This window comes from Octopus sinensis, linkage group LG4, assembly GCF_006345805.1.
Source record: "Octopus sinensis linkage group LG4, ASM634580v1, whole genome shotgun sequence".
In the NCBI taxonomy this organism is placed as follows: domain Eukaryota; kingdom Metazoa; phylum Mollusca; class Cephalopoda; order Octopoda; family Octopodidae; genus Octopus; species Octopus sinensis.
In genome coordinates this window covers 29,635,678-29,654,660 of record NC_043000.1, presented here as the reverse complement: position 1 = coordinate 29,654,660, position 18,983 = coordinate 29,635,678, and the positions used below count along the sequence as shown (strand labels likewise).

At 33.7% G+C, this 18,983-nt stretch overlaps 1 long non-coding RNA gene across 1 annotated transcript in view; it reads left to right on the top strand.

The window, feature by feature from the left end:
- LOC118762910 overlaps positions 1–18,976 on the top strand; it is a 124,550-nt gene extending 105,574 nt beyond the window's left edge. Inside the window, exon 3 of the long non-coding RNA XR_004998662.1 lies at positions 18,641–18,976. This is a non-coding gene — a long non-coding RNA (uncharacterized LOC118762910). The remainder of the gene's footprint in view (positions 1–18,640) is intronic.
- The last annotated feature ends 7 nt before the right edge of the window (positions 18,977–18,983 follow it).

Here is an 18,983-nt window from a genome sequence, read left to right as displayed (position 1 = left end):
AAGAATAGGAAGAAGAAAAAGAAGAATTTCATTTATTTGCCACAAGGCAATACAGAGGGGGACAATACAGAGACAGTCATAAAGAGTTGGGGTTTAAATGTAATATTGAAACAATAAAAAGAAAATTAATAATAATAATAAGTTATGTGAAGCTGAGTGAAACAGTTATTAATGGTATACATAACTCCTTCGAAACGTTTTGATTACTACTTTTATTTTCCACTCACTTGAATGTGTATGTGTGCATCTGTGTGTGTTTATTTGCGTGTGCTTATGAATACACACTTATACGCACATAAACACATGTATTCATATGTATGTATATATGTGTATACATACATACATATATATGTGTGTGTGTATGTAGTCAATTTGAGGATATCTTATACTCCTAAAGGATTAATATATCCAAAAATAACAAACAAAAAATAAAAAATAAAAAACCCTGAATAGATTCTACCCTCTATTTTCCGAAATGATAATTAATTCTCAACAATTCTTTAAATTATGCATTAATCTATAGGCAGGAATCGAAAAACGTTCGCAGGTTTTGGGAATTTATTTCTGTCCTGATTTTACCTTGGAACTATATTAATAAATTAATTTACATTTTTACCAACTCTCCATTTTCTCAACTTTTATTGAATACATACACACACACACACATACACACACATACATACTACATATATATATATATATATATATATACATACACACACACACACATACACACACACACCACACACACACACACATATATATATATATAATATATATATATATATAAAGTAACAAACCGAGGAAAAGAGATACTTCAAAGGAGTGTGTTAAACATCCAATTCATTGGTACATCTGTTGAATACAATATAAATATTGGTATAATTCAGTTGTAAAGATAAATTAAATATAGAGATATTATATTGACAATCCAATGATTTATTTATATTACAATATTACATTAAATTCTATGAAATATAATATATAACATAAGATAAAATTATATAAACAATTATAAAAACCATAACGGTTTGTTTCGACTTATATATATATATTTTCTGATATACGTAATCATTATCCCATTATATATAAAGTCACTTCAGGGTCTTTGGTTCAGAAAAGACAAAATTCCGTGTGAAAGAACGGCTGGATTGTAAAAATTAATTCATATGTCTGTGTTAAGAGCGTGAGCGTTAACTATTCAATCACACATCAATTATAATTTAAAAAACAACAGAAACACTTTAACGGACGATACGATCAAGTGCAATCCACAGTCATCGAAATTCACTTCATTATATCTCAAACACATATCTTTCATGTCCAAGATAGTCTCTTGTCATCACAACATACAATAATAATATATGTGTGTTTCTCCTACGTGTAACTGCAGCAAAATATATATAAACAATTATATCTTCAATGCAACAACTCGTTTATCTATCTGAATTAGTTGGTATACAAAAAAATTGCCTAAATTAACTAATAATAACCTTTTATATCTATTATTTTCTCGGGGGGATAATTCCGTAATTATTTCTAATATGGACTTAAGACTTTAAATGAGATAACCGAAATACACCATATATATACATGTATATATATATAAGGTGGGGTACGAACATAGACACAAATACATATATATATATATATATATATATATATTCGACAGGCTTCTTTCAGTTTCCGTCTACCAAATCCACTCACAAAGTTTTGGTTGGCCCAAGGTGCCACGCAGTGGGACGAAACCCAACCCGGAACCATGTGGCTGGGAAGCAAGCTTCTTACCACACAGCCAGTCCTGCGCCTATATATATATATATATATATATATATATATATATTATATATATGTGTGTGTGTGTGTGTGTGTGTGTGTGTGTGTGTATGTAAATGGTAATAAACATCAAAGGTTTCGAGCTTCCAATGATAAATTATAGATATAATAATTTCCATTTAGTTCTGCCATGAGCTCTAGGAATCTTGACACCAGAACTTAATCTAACTTCCATTGCCTTTGACTGTGATTGGTCCGTCACAGGCCTATATTCCCAAGCATTAATGGAACTCCTTTACAGCTGAGTAGACTGGAGCAAAATGAAATGAAAGCATTGCTTATGCACACAACGCCGGTGAACCTGATGCCGGTTCCTAACTCGAAACCAGGAACTTACGATCACGTGTGCAACACCATTACCACTAGTCACTGTACCTTCTCTATATTCTTCAATGGCTAGAGAAATATGAAAAATAATACGAATTACATTTTGAATCATTAAGCAAATTTGACACTCGAAAACTTATATCCGATGTGAATAGAGGATGACAGGTGTGTTACGCAGCATGGAAACTTCAATAAAATATTCATTGTGGAGGACAAAAACCTCTTGTGGGATGAAATGGAAATCTTCTACAAATAGCTATGCAAAAAATACTAACTAAACAATATTTTTAAGCCTTGACAAATAGAAAAACAAGCTAAAATGACAGTTACATAGAGAAATAAGAAAGTGTAGAAATTTTGAATACAGAAAAAAGTATGCTTAAAGGGAGATGGAGAAAAATATGGAAAGATAAGAAAAAAAAGTTCCTTCAAAGATAACAGCGAAAAGAATTAACAGGAATAAATAGAAGAAATTTTAATGGTGGATGTGAAGTACGTGGTTTTTTAAAGTTGTTGCTTTATGGCGAAACAGAATTAAGGTGTTTCAACGGGAAACTAATAAAAAATAGACATTTAATGAAAAAAAGTAAATATAATATGATGTTGCTTCATGTACGAATATTGATTTAGTTTTAGCCTGGTCAGCTTTCACTAAAATTAGGGAATAACAAGTGTACTAATTTCTTGATCGGAGCGAATATTGTGACTCAGCTATGAATGTCAGAGAGTGTGTGACGCTGAGGTGGCCGAATTAAGTCGAAACACCAATGTGTGACGATCCGTCGACGACCTCTTTCAGAGCACGCTTGGTGTTGTTAACACAAGTTTCTTTGAGAAGTTTCTCATACATCATATAATAGAGCTAGTGACGCTATACTAGCGTATATACATAATAGATGCTACACACGGCATGATAAATTTCCAGCAGCATAATTAGAGGTTGCAGAAAACAATTAGCTGCGTTGTTTTTGCCTAACTAATATTAAGCAAAGAGGAATATATCTATAGGTATGACAGAGATGGAACTTAAATACTCTGAAATTTATATCACCAGTAATATTACGTAGCACGTGAATATACACTTGTAAAGGTGTTCTTAAAATTGTGTAATTGTACGAGAAAGCGAATACATTCTTTTCTACTCTAGGCACAAGGGCCGAAATTTTGGGGGAAGGGGGCCAGTCGATTAGATGCAACTGGTATTTAATTTATCGACCCCGAAAGGATGAAAGGCAAAGTCGACCTGGACAGAATTTGAACTCAGGACGTAGCGACAGAGGAAATACCTATTTCTTTACTACCCACATGGGGCTAAACATAGAGAGGACAAACAAGGACAGACAAACTGATTAAGTCGATTATATCTACTCCAGTGCGTAACTGGTACTTATTTAATCGACCCCGAAAGGATGAAAGGCAAAGTCGACGTCGGCGCAATTTGAACTTAGAACGTAGCGGCAGACGAAATACCGCTGAGCATTTCGCCCGGCGTGCTAACGTTTCTGCCAGCTCGCCGCCTTAGAGAAAGCGACTATATTGTGAGAAGTGCTAATACAGTCATGTTAGAAAGTCAAGTCTTCTTCCCGGAAATTGCTGTCAGATATCAATTGCAAATAATGTGTCTCTCAGGGGCAGTGCAATTCCCAACAGTTGACAGAGGCAAAAAATGAAAGAAATTAACACCAAATATATTAGTGCATGACCCGTTGTTTTATGACTAATATGATTAATACATTGTTTTATAGAAATATAGTTATATACACAACAAAGAATTCAGTGAAACAGAATAAAACAACTTTGAAATAAAAATGTTTCCTATAACAGATCAAAATATATTTGAAACCAATGTAAATAGTTCAAAATCTATATTAGCTTTTAACCGTTTATATCTCGAATATATATAACAAACCACAAACAGTAAAGTTTAACAATTGATATTGGTATACAATGATTTCAGTGAATTTTAGATTTTCATAACTGGAATGTTGGTGAAATCATCTTAATAAACTGGTTGACTGATCCCCAAATCTACTGAGAACAACATACAGTTGGCCGTGTATGAGCACGTCTGTGTAGGGTTATAAAGTAGGTAACTTATCACTGCCTGGAATCGAACTCGGAATCTTGGAGTTATTAGTCCGCGCTCTTAACCACTACGCTATATGCCGGTGGATTTTTTTTATGTTGTAGTGGTTAAGAGCGCGGGCTACTAACCCCAAGATTCCGAGTTCGATTCCAGGCTGGGATCTGAATAATAATAATAATAATAACAACAACAACAACAACAACAACAACAACAACAACAACGACGACGACGACGACGACGATGATGATGATAAGAAGAAGAAGAAGAAGAAGAAGAAGAAGAAGAAGAAGAGGAAGAAGAAGAAGAAGAAGAAGAGGAAGAAGAAGAAGAAGAAGAAGAAGAAGAAGAAATGCCCTGATGCAGTACCAGGCAGTGGCTCTCATGGCTTCTGATCTTAACTGATTGGAAGTGTTATCATGTACATTGTTTTGACTTGGTATAAAAGATGGGCTACAGCAAATATTCTGTTCAATACGACAGATTTGCATGTCAGTTGTTTGACCTTAACCAGTTGACCATGTCCCTTAGTAGCTGACGATATGTGCATCTCTGATCACGAGCAGAAGTATTGGGGGAGCATCATAGCCGTGTGTTGAAAGGAATTCTTAGAAGTTTGGATAATTCACCTCTGGAAACATGGGTGTTTCGTTCAACATCCTTAAACAACCCTTATTCAGGGACCTTTTGAGCGGGATGTGTTACTCGACTAGAAGAAAATTCTAACTTGGCCCCAACTGCAAGTTCGTGTGCTGTTTATCTTGATATGAGATCACCATGTCGCGCACATATGGTTGTGATGCATGTGCTGGTGTACCCTTATCAGACGGGTAGTCATGATGGGTATACTGGGCTTCGTATATTTTAGCCCAGTGCAACTTTGATGGCATGCACTGCTCTCTCACTCAATAATAATAATAATAATAATAATAATAATAATAATAATAATAATAATAACTCAGATACCAGGAAACCCCAAAATGGCAGAAATTCAAAAGATAGTGCTCATGGGAACTGCTCATATCCTACGCAAAATACTCTCTATGTAATCCTAAGGTTTAAAACAAACTTTTCTTTATTTATTATTTTTTTTTATGTATTAGACATTCACTAGTACAACACACAAAAAAAAATAAATAAATATATGGCACAGAACTTCCAACCTGTTGTCTCTTGAGGTCTCTGGGTGAGACTTGGAGCCAACTTGTACAGACATAAAGCAAAAGTCAAACATAGAATGATAATAATAATGATAATATAATAATAATAATAATAATAATAATAATAATGATAATAATAATAATAACAACAACAATAAGAACAACAACAACGACGACAAGAGTACCAGCAGCAGCAGCAGCGACAATGACGACGAGGATGATGACGACGGCGATGATGACGATGATAGGTATCAGTTATATATCGCTGATCAACAGCAAGCTCAATGCAAATAATATAATAATATCAGTAAAGATGTAGTATAATCTGTAGTAGAGTGGTGTGTAGTAGTTGTGATTATGACATTCATAAGAAGATAAAGAATGCGGAGAAGAGTTCTGTGAGGAAAAATGGACTTTATGTTCATCGTTATCTGTACTTTTCATCGAAGCTACACACAATCAGGCTAAACTGATTCGGAATTCTGAGAGCTTATACAGAAGATAAGAGACAAATGCCAAGGGTTACAGGGAGTAAGAGATATATCATTGATTGTTGGAATTTATTTTTCATTTGAATGATACGAAGCAAAACTATAATGATACACATAGGTTTCATCTGTACTTTTGTAAGTATGAATGTCTGTGTGTGATGCGAGGAAGTAGAAATAATTAGAATATAAGATGTTGAGTAAAGGAAATACATGATCAAATGACTACATACATACATAGATTTTGAAATTCCAATGAAGGAGACTTGAATCTAGGTTGGAAACCGGCTCTTTCTCTTGAGATAAAACTGAACAATGACATATATTTGCATATATATATATATATATATATATATATATATATATATATAGATAGATAGATATAGATAGATAGATAGATAGATAGATATATAGATAGATATAGATAGATAGATAGATAGATAGATAGATAGATACATACATACATAGATACATACATAGATACATACATACATACATACATACATATATGTATATATACATATATATACATACATATATATATATGTAAATGTATTTGTATACATACATATATATTTATGTATGTATGTATGTAGGTGTATATATATATATATATATATATATATATTATATATATATATATATATACCAGAGTAAGCACGTAAATGCGAAACAAGGCGGAGAAAATGGTACTCGAATACCAAAGGTAGAGTAATATGCTTTATTAAAAAGCAGCAAAAATACTACAGAAACAGTTACTGGTTTCACGTTCCCCGTTCGTCGGAGAAAAACTGTCCCAAGAACGGGAACGGGAAACTCTGAGTAACAGTTTTTGTGATATTTTTGCTGGGCTTAGAAAAACTGAAGGACCGCTGCAATAAGAGTGTGAATCTGAGAGGGGAACATGTTGAATAAAATCACAATTAACTGATCCTGCTGTATTTTCTTGTAACAAAAGCCAGGAACTTTCCCGCCTCCCCTCGGAATTTGAACTCAAGGTTGTTGTGCAAATTTTTAAACGAATACAAGAGCTTACATTTACGTCATATATCGAGTACTACATTTTCAGTAATCAACTTCGATTGAACCAATTTCAACAGATATAATGCAACACACGTGCACGAATACACACACACAGACATATGGATAAGATTCAAAGTAACTTACAAAAAATATGTTTAATAAGAATACCCAACAAAATTTTGAAAAGTCATTTAAATGGATTAGCCTTTCTTCACAACTCATCAGGTGTGAAAACACTTTATTCTATGCATCAAAGATTGATATATAGTTATTGAGAATGAGAGATTACAATACAGAAGGAGAGATGGAGAGAGAGAGAGAGGGGCGGGAGCCTCATAAATACAGAGTATGTAAAATTTGTAGAAATATAGCAAAATAGAGAAAGAAGATATGTATACGATATCTGTTTAAAAGAGAAAATAATAAGACTGTAGAGAAACTGAAAGAAGCCCCTCCCTCTGTACACAATAAATATGGATAAAAGAAAGAAGCAAATGAAAGTCTGTATTCCCTTATTGCTTCGCTTGTAAAATAGATGCACAGTGATAACTATTGATCTAAGGTCTCTTCCACTACATAAACTAAGCAAGCTCAAGCAAGGAACTGTATGGTCGACATCACCAATGTTATCAAAGCCGACATCTTGGCGAGACCGAAGGAATGGTTCATATGTGCTGTATATATATATATATATATATATATATATATATATATATATATATATATATATATGCATGTATATATATACATATATACTTACATATATGTTTATATATATATATATATATATATATATGTATATACTCACATATATGTTTTATATATATAGAGAGAGAGAGCGAGAGAGACAGACAGATAGATAGATATATGGATATGTGCGTATGTACATATACGTGCGTTGCGCATGTTTACATATCTAAATATATGTATATATTATAGGTGTGTGTATTTGTGTATATATATCTACATGCACACACACACATATATATATATATATATATATATATACATGAATGTAGATGTATATATATGCACACGTTTATATATTATATATATAGTGTATATATATATATATATATATAAATGTATAATGTATATGTATATAATATGTATATTTATATGTTATATATATTATATATATACATGTATATATATATATACACATACACATATACAGACACATATATACGCTCACTTACACGGAGCGTTTATTTATGTATAATCAACACATATGCGTACATCATATACACGGCATGTAGTTTTATGATATATATATATATGTATGCGTGTCTGTATGTGTATGAGTACGTATGTGTGTGTACGTGTGTGTGTGAACCGCTGCACTACTGTATTTACGTATGCGTTAGTTAGCGTGTGTAATTTAATGTGTACGTACGTATGAGTAAAAGTGTGAGATTGAGAGATGTCTCTCCGTATTCGCACATCTCTTTGTATGTGTAACACTGTGTTTATCGGATATATCTTTGTTTGGGTCTTGTTCTTTGTTTTTGTTTTTGTCTTGTGTGTGTTTGTGTGTGTGTGTGTGTGTCTGCTGTGTGTGCGTGCGTGTGTGTGTCTGTGTGTGCGTGCGTGTGTGTGTGTGAGGGGGTTCATCTCTCGGGTAGTAAATTTGGCTCATAAATGGAATGTTTGCATGGTATGACTTGGAAGCAGATCTGAAGTGAAACTGAACATCCACAACTTGGTGTATATTCTTGGAATCAGAAGTTCTGGGAATTCTTCCAAATACTAGCATATACGAGATATGTAGATATGCTTAAGATATTTCAGTTCTGAAGAAAATTAAATACAACAATGGTTAAAAACAGAAGGGAGATCAAAGAGAATTGAGACAGCATGGAACAATAAAGGGATATTTTTGTGTGTCATCTTTGTCCAGGAGAAATATAAAGCAATTCTTATGCATGGATATAATTGATGTTTTGTTTTATTTTAAAAAGAAATCCATATACACGTTTCGTATCTACTATACATACTTATAAACTTCACCATCTTTCTCTCACTTTGTGTGTGCGTGCGTGTGTATGTCTATGTGTGTGTAAGTCTGTATGTGCGTGTATAAGTATGTATGTATATATATATATATATATATTATATATATACATACTTGTACACGCACATACAGACGTTCACAGACTATATATATATATTATATATATATATATATATTATATGTAGAAAAATACCAACTGGGACAAGAACGTAAAACATGTAGAAGACGATACAAAAAACATATATATATATATAGCTAATGAAAGATAGAAGATGGAACATACGACAATTTATTATTAATCACGACAATTGTTTCGACACATCTAGCATCGATTCCTCTTGGGTGGGACACCCAACAACTGATTCAGGATAAATAAATACAATTCGTTAAAATGACTGTTCCGCAATATAACTTCTCGTCTTGTAGAAAGAAAAGCTGCCAGACGGAGGAAATATCTTCATTTATATAGAAGATCAAAAATAAAATCACAGATGACAAAGAGAGAAACGAACTCGCAATCCAGCGAGAAAAGTATTAAATATATATATATACGTATGTTTTGTCATTACTGAACAGCTTTTGTTTTCTCATTATTCAATTACTCAACAGCTTTTGCACGCATTCGCGTGTTCTCCAGTGAGTAAACATGGGCACAAAGATGTAAAATATGCAATATGGGATTTGAATGAGTAAATTAAAACGACAATTTTTAGATTTAAACCGAAGTTTAAAATTTGAAGCCTGGAAACTAAGCAAGAAGAAAAACGAAGTATTTTTCTTTTGATATAAGACAGCTTCAAAAAATAATGTTCTACAAAAGTTGAAGGACATTTCTCCATTTCTCTGGGAATATATAGCTTTTGCCAAATTGCGCCGAGGTCGATTTTACATTTCATCATTTTGGGGTCGATAAATTAAGTACCAGTTGCGGAATGCCCCCCTCCCCCAAAATTTCGGGCCCTCTGTCTAGAGTAGAAAAGGATATAGAGCTTTTGATTATATAACAACACACTCTATGAATATACTCATATTACGTAATGCATACGCTGACACACACACACGCGCATGTATATATATATATATTTATACCTCCATAAACGCGCACTCATTTTCGCACTCTCATATACACCTGCATCGATACATGCACTCAAATATATATATATATATATATGTATATATATGTATACATATATATGTATATATGTATATATATATATACGTATATATATATATATATACATACATATATATATAATATATATATATATACATATATACAAATGCATATAGAAGTATGTGTATGTGTCCCTATCCAGGTTTTCTGGATTCTATGCCACGACGTGCCAAATACACGCGATTTTCTATAGCCTAGTGCCAACCCATATCTTACAATGGTGGGAATTGCGTACAAGATTATCATCGGATCTAATTAGAAAAGCATAGCCTTACTACATACTGCGTTACATTAGCTGTAGCAGAGAATCTCGTTTGTGGTGTTACGTCCCTATGAAAAATTCAGCCATATACAGGCTAATTCAAAAGACAACGAATTTCCTTGATCGAGCAACTGGATATTCCTCGTCCAAACCGACAGAGATCCACCGTCAAACACACACAAACACACAAACACATACACAAACACAATACATGAGTACGTAGTTACATGTATATAAGTACCTATGTATGAATATATTCAAGTGTATTACATGGCAAAATTCAACATATCTCCCAACATTCCAATTTTTAAAGATTCCATTTCATATTAATTGCAGATAAATTACATTGATGTAGCTAGGAATATAATGAGACTTCAGGAAAATAACTTTATTTGTTTATAGCTTTATATCATGCCTTTTTATCTATGTGTATAAATTTATTGAATTGTCAAATATCTCTAGCTATTTTCAAATAATTCAAACGTACAACAAATAAAGAATATATAAGGCTTTTTAAAAATCAATAAACCAAAGACTAATAAATCTTCAATATGATTTCAGTTTGGATTTTCTGCTACAAGAACCTAGAATGAGAGTAGAGATAACGATATGCTTGGTTGTTCTATATCGCCATCCATTATCTGTGTATACAGCTGTAAGTACATACAGCGGTAGATAACTATATATATATATGTGTGTGTGTTTGTGTGTGTATTTATATTATATATATGTATGTATGTATGTGTATATATATATATATATATATATATGTATGTATATATTATATATATATATATGTATGTATGTATGTATATATATATATATATATGTATATATATATGTATATATATGTATATATATGTATATATATATTATATATATATATATATGTATATATATGTATATATATAATATATATATATATATATATATATATATATATATAATCATTGATATTAAATTATCCATGTAAATATATGTAGTAAAATTGTTATTTACATACTGAAACGGATAGATAGATAGATAGATAGATAGATAGATAGATAGATAGATAGATAGATAGATAGATAGATAGATAGATAGATAGCCAGACATACGTTTAAGATATCTATATCTACATAGGTAAATTTATATGCATGTACAATCATATAATTATATTAACGAAAAATATGTACCTACAAATACTCTAGAAATGACACCAGCAAATGTAAGCTAACATCTTTAAACTCCATCTTTATACGCTCCTGCGTATATTTAATCATAAATGCTTACACACACACACACACACACACACGCACGCACACACATGCACGCACATATGTATATAGATACATAGACAAACATGTGTGAGAGAGAGAGAGAGACAGAGAGAGAGACAGACGCAGGCGTGGCTTTGTGGAAAGAAGCTTGCTTCCCAACCACACGGTTCGGGGTTCAGTCTCACTTCGTGGCACTCTGGACAAATGTCTTCGAGCCGATTAAGGTCTTGTGTGTGGATTTGGTCCACGGAAACTGAAAGAAGCCCGTCGTATATGCATATATATATATATATATATATATATATATATATATTAAAAATTCTATAAATATAAACATAATTATAATTAGGCTTCAGCAAAAATTGCTTCACCACATACCGAAATTTAGAAATAGCAGTTAAATACTATTCCTCTACCATAAGATATCTCCCTGACAACAACACTCTACATATTCACCAGATATTGCTCCTTATTCAGGTCTCTGCAGAATATGTCTTAATGGTAAAAATTTCAATTACTTGGATGACGTAAAAAGATACCTTGCTGAATTCTTTGCCATGAAACCACCTCAATTCTGGGAAGAGGGTATTTTCAAGTTAAAGGAAAGATGGAGAGGCATTATGCCACAAAATGGTTCATATTTGGTTGATTAAAAATGTAATGGCATGTATGTATTTACCCTTTTCTTTCCTTTAAAAATCGACACGAACTCTCCGCACAACCCAATATTTCCATCTTCAGTGTAGTATTCCAATATACAAGTTTGAAAGTATTTAATAATTAAACACCCATTCGACCAAGCCTTTCAGCCATTCGGGGGTCAATAAATTAAGTAGCAGTTGCGTACTGGGGTCGATCTAATCGACTGCCACCCCTCTCCCGAGATTTCGGATCTTGTGCCTAGAGGAGAAAAGAATATTCAGATGCTTAACCATATATAACATGAAATCTAAGGCATGCATGTTCGGGTCTCTAAAAAGAAACAAGGCGGCTACAAAACCGGTTTTATCTCCCTGTCGACTGGCAAAATGGGAAGCAATTCTGTTTCAATTCTTATTGGAGTTTCATTAGACGGAGAATATTTATTTTGTGATCTCATGGAGAAATTATTAACTTACATCTATGTATCATACAAAATGATAACATTGATTGGTTAACTTGCATAATCGTACGTGAGATGACGAGTAAAATAATTAATTTGTAGAGCTACACAAATTGTGCTTGTATGATGTGGTTTGAAATAGACTTCTTGAGATTATTAAACAATCTGATTACGCCACGTGGCTAATCATTTCAGTGGGAGTATATTGCATCAATTTGACTAGTTTCGGGTCTTGTTAGAGCTTCATCAGTAGAAAATTACTGATTTTCTGTACGCTGAGTGATTATTAGCTTATAATTATATATTTCTTATTGAAAAACTCTGTATAGAGCAGTGTTGTGCAGTATTATTTACTTGATTACACACATACCCAAATACACATATACACGCAGAGAGAGAGAGAGAGAGATTGTGTGTGTGTATGTGTGTGTGCAGACAAGTATCACATACTTCCAGGCCTTTCTATCATATACAGTATTTGAAAATCAAAGTACTGTGAACCCGGATGAGTAAATGTGAATAAATCTTTTAAAAATACAGAATGCGTTTTCATTTCTTAAAGCTCCAGCTTGTGTCAAATAACATATATATAGAGAGACATGCATACAGACACAAATGTATATTCCAGCATAGTAAATACAATCATAAACAATCGTATACGGGGCATATATAGAGCATATATAGATTCAATGGAATACATCTAACACATGTAGACAAACGCAAACACACTCACATACACACATATGTATACAAATTTACATGCATAGGGGACGCGTTCTGTTCTTGAGCAAAACACTTCATTTCATGTTGCTCCAGTCCACTCAGCTGGCAAAAATGAGTAAAGCTGGGATGGACTGGCGTCCCGTCCAGCTGGGGAACACATACGCCATAGAAACCGGGAAACCGGGTCTATGAGCCTGGCTAGGCTTTAAAAGGGCGCATTTATTTATTTATGCCTTTGTGAGAATCTGGATAAGATAGGATTTTCAGAAAAAAGATTTCAGCGAACTCGCACGTTGTATTTATAATCTATAAGTGGAACGGTAAAAATAAACAAGATTTTTATCAAGATTAAAATGTGTTGTGGTTAGAGTCCGACACCCTTTGACGAAAATAGACGGGGCCACTACATATGAATAGTAGTGACCTGATGTAGTCGGCAGTTTGTAGTTTGGTCTTTGAAATCCAGGTACAGTTTACAGTTCAAGTCAGTGTGTTGGAAATATTGATTGTTGGTTCGTTGTGTTTGTTACTGGTGCTATTTCTATTTTGTATTGTTATAACACTGTTATAGTGTATTCTTTATCTATCTTCAACAATATTAACCGTACTACGATATTGGCGGCGTAAGGATATAACAAAAATGTGACATTGTTTTCGTTATCTACATTCCAGAGATGGAGCATTGTATCTTTATTAGAAACCAGCTTCTTGAGACGAATAATTCAAACTATTAAAAACAGAAGAGAGTATACAAACATACTTACATAATACTTACATATATATCTACATACATCCTTACATACGTATATACGTCTATACTTACACTATATACGTCTATACTTACACTATATACGTATATACTTACACTAATGCTTGCATACAAATCTACAATCCTACATACGCACATACATATATGTACATATATCGGAAAAACGACTACAGCCACGAACAAAGATTGATCCATTCCAGCTGTAACACAGGCGAGAAATGTTCATAATCCTATAAATTGCATTGTTGATGTTGTTCCCGTTGTTGTTGATGATGTTGATGTATAGTATTTTGACGTGTTTACATCCATCTTGTGATATATGTTACACAATGTAGTAATCATAGAAAATAACAACGCATACAATGGCGGCTTCCTTTTTCAGATTAACTCCATCTCTGTCTGTCTGTCGGTCTATCTCTCCCTGTCTACCATTGTACTCTGTCTATCTGTCTGTTTGTCTTTCCCTCTCTCTCTCTCTCTCTCTGTCTTTGCATCTCACTCCCTCCCTCCCTCCCTCCCTCCCTCCCTCTCTCTCTCTCTCTCTCTCTCTCTCTCTCTCGTTAGGTAGTTCAGTAAAATGCTAAATTCACGCAGTCCAGATATATCTTATTACTCTCGTCTCTCTCTCCTACAATGTACATCTCTCCTAAAAGAAAAAGAACAAATAAAATTTATATGAAAGATTTACACATGAATACGCATATACACCCTTTGCAAATATTATATGCAGGATAAAAGATATGAAATAAAACAATATATAACATGACTTCTCATATTTCTTTACCACACATGGAATAATTGCGTATCGTGTTAAGAAGCGTGTCATAAGTTTGGATATCAAACAAGCCTCTGAGAAAGTCAAATGCAATGATTTCTGAGTTTAGTTGATTTCAAAAGAAAATGGCGGAAAGCTGTTTAACAGGGATATCTATCTGTGTCATCGCTGTTTTTGATAACTCTTCCGGTTCATCAAGCATCAACGCTTTCCTTTCAATAGGTGATTGTGTCAATGTCTATGAATATAGGTTCTAGCTGTAGCAGCTAGTAGTTTTATACTATCTCAGTGTTGGTGTTGGTGTTGGTGTTGGTGGTGTTGATGGTGGATGGAGATATCAATTTCATTTGCGACAAAGCCTCAGAAATATTCCAATTTATGTAGGAAGTTTCCAGCTTGCTAGAAAAGCGAGAATCGCTGGAACTAAAACTATTCGAATGTTATATATATTTGAAGCTCGCACCCTAGACTGCTTTAAATATATCTTCATAAGCACAGACTTGGCTGGATAAGATGGCGTTCCGACAACATTGTTTACGAAGACCGACAGGATAAGTAACGCATTTAGAAAAAGCATTGTGGTCGACCTGTTTGATTACAATTCTTGAAGGGAGTATGTGTGCATGTATGTATACTCTTTTACTTGTTTCAGTCAATTGACTGCGGCCATGCTGGAGCACCGCCTTTAGTCGAACAAATCGACCTCAGGACTTATTCTTTGTAAACCTAGTACTTATTCTATCGGTGTCTTTGCCAAACTGCTAAATTATCGGGATGTGAACACACCAGCATCGGTTGTCAAGCGGTGTTGGGGGGAGACAAACACAGATACACAAACATATACACGCACATACATACATACATACATACATACATATATATATATATATATATATATATATATACATATGTAATACGGGCTTCTTTGTTTCCGTCTACCAAATCCACTCACAAGGCTTTGGTCGGCCCGAGGCTATAGAAGACGACCCAAGGTGCCACGCAGTGGGAGTGAACCCGGAAACATGTGGTTGGTAAGCAAACTACCTTCCACACAGCCACTCCTGTGCCTATGTATGTATGTATGTGTGTATGTGTATATATATATATATACATGTGTGTGTGCGTGTGTATGTGCATGTGCGCGCGCGCGGTGTGTGTGTAAATATAATAATAGGGTAAAGATTTCCTTCGGCCATTCGTGACCATGGCATTGCACCTAGAACATTCCCCTCTGAGGTACAAGTTTGGGCTCATTTGTTTATGGAAGATCAGCAGTCACCCATGCATACCATCCTCCCCTCTCCATGCCATCGATGGTATTCAAAAGAAAAGGCAAAGGCGATACAGTTTGTCACCAGTGATGTCGCAGCTCATTTCTACAGCTGAGTGAACTGGAGCAACGTGAAATAAAGTGCCTTGTTCAACAACACAACTCACAGCCCGGTCAGAGAATCGAACTGATTACCTCATGACTGTGAGCCCGACACTTTAACCAGTGAGCCATCGTAAATATAATTAACCGTTCGCTGTATTTTGGTTATGGGAAATAATCTAATACTGGAGCATACAAGCTCTTGGGGGGGAAATAGATAAGTACGCGATGAAATCCAACCCACACCAGTTATTTTCACGAGAAGTGCGCTGACTGATTACATCAACTTATTCCTTAGTCTGTTTCTTTTAAATTTAGGACCTATACCTTTACAGTGGTGTATAGTGTGTAAATAAACAAATATGCGGATTCTGCATACGTTATGAAGCGTTGAAGAGAGAAAATTCTGTAAATAATAATTATAAGCCTATAATTATTTTCAGGATTTTCACTCGTCACCGCTTCTTAGCATATGCATTCTGTGCCCATAATGTATATGTGCGTCTGTGTGTATGTATGTATATATATATATATATATATATATATATATATATATATATATATATTATATATATTATATATATATATATATACATGCATACATATATACATACATATATACATGGGAGTCGCTATATTTCATTCCACAACGACTATCTCTAACGAGAGCAGGGTTACATAATCGGACTGTCACTTAACACTCGTTGAACCTCTAGTGCAAAACTGATTGATAAGATCCGCCGTAATGCATATATAATACTGTACACTTCGATTAATATATAGAGAGAGATTTATGCATGTGTGTGCGCGCGTGTTTGTATATGTGTGTGTGTGTGTGTTTTATATAAAGCAATTGAGATGTTTCACTAAATATGAAGTCCAAATACCAATGTACCATTTTTCTGGCATCGAGCTGCAGTCAGTCTCGAATGACCCAATATATTTTCTTGTGTACCCAAAAATTATGGTGCTATAATTCATAGATGTATCAAAAGGTAGCTAAGCTGCAAATTCGTTAGTATCTAAAATATACAAAACATAATGTCGGATGTTTATATGAGATTTATATTGGTTTAACGGATTTATCACCGCTGCCTGTTTAGCGAAAGCTTGTTGGATGAAAGGGAAATTCGTGTGCTGTATGGAGTCTAGTTATACTTCTATGTATATTTGTAAGTACTTGACTCTTAAAAATCATGAATTGTGTATTTGTATTGGATACATTTATGATATTTGCATATAGTATATTATAAATTTATTATTTGCATTTAAGTTATTTAAGTTTAGAATTTTCTTTCCAAAGGATTCTTAACCCAGTATTTACACGCTGCTATTTATTTATGTCTATATATCAGGTCACCCCATAAATTCTATCCGATTTTACCTTTTTTAAAATTGATTGAAATTTAACAGTATTTTAGAATGTCTAATGGAATTATAAATTATTAAAACTTCTTTGATTAAAACCCTTTCTAACATGGAAGTAACCAAAGAGCATTTAAGGCACATAATGCTTTATGAGTACAAAAAAGGAAACTTTGCAGCCGAAGCGACTCGAAACATACACTCAGTTTATGGGAAAGAATACTTGAATGAAAGAACTTGCAGAAGATGGTTTGCAAAATTCTTTCGCAATCCGGGAGGAGGTCGAAACTGACATTTCAGCGTTCTTCGCTTTGAAACCAAAAGAGTTTTACATTGATGGGATTAAAAGATAGATGAAAGGAATTCATAGATAAACAGGGAAAGTACATTGATGATTAAATTTCAATTAAATATAACATTTGATCACGTGTTTTCTTTATTCATAATTCGGACAGAACTTATGGGATGACCTGATATATACTTCGAGTTCAAACGATAAAAATGAATTTCTTCACGTTCTCTCGTAACTTCTAAATTCTTATGATATAAACAACCTGCAATTCTCACTGTTGAGACTGAATACTGGAATTTGTGCTTGTTATTATTGAACTAAATGTATCTCTGGGTATTTAGAATAAATTATTCTTTTTTTATTATTAAATGTATAAAGTTGCGTGTATATAAGGTTACTGAAAGAGAGAAATTCGAGGGGTTGCTTTATTAACAAAACCTCAGTGATATTCACAGAAGAGGCGAGTTCGATTCCCATGGGCAATTGAGACCCTTTCTATACAAAGGGGCAAAGTTTTTTTAATCAAATATTTATATGATTTTGTTTTGTTAATTTTAATTACTTCGAGTTGAACCGTTAAAAACGAATAATATTTTTTTTCTTTCTCTCATTACAGGTAGTGGCATGGAAGAAAAAGAAAATATTTGAGGTCGGCGCTAATGTGTGAAACTGTAATTATTTTTACCAAACTTTCGACATTTTGAAACCAAAGCCATTCTGGAGGATAACATTGAAAAGTCTTTAACATGGTCCAGTTATTTTACTATGAAAGCAGGGGCAAATGTTGCCGGAAAGTGTTCAGTTATGAGGGCTATCCGACGAAAGTCCTACTTTACCCATATGAAGGGTGGGCTCAACCCGCTATGATCTCTTATTGGTTGCTGAAGACTTACTGGTGGAGTAGAACGCGGTGCAAGATAGTGGAGGTGACAGGCACCAAAAAGATGGCCACCAGGGGG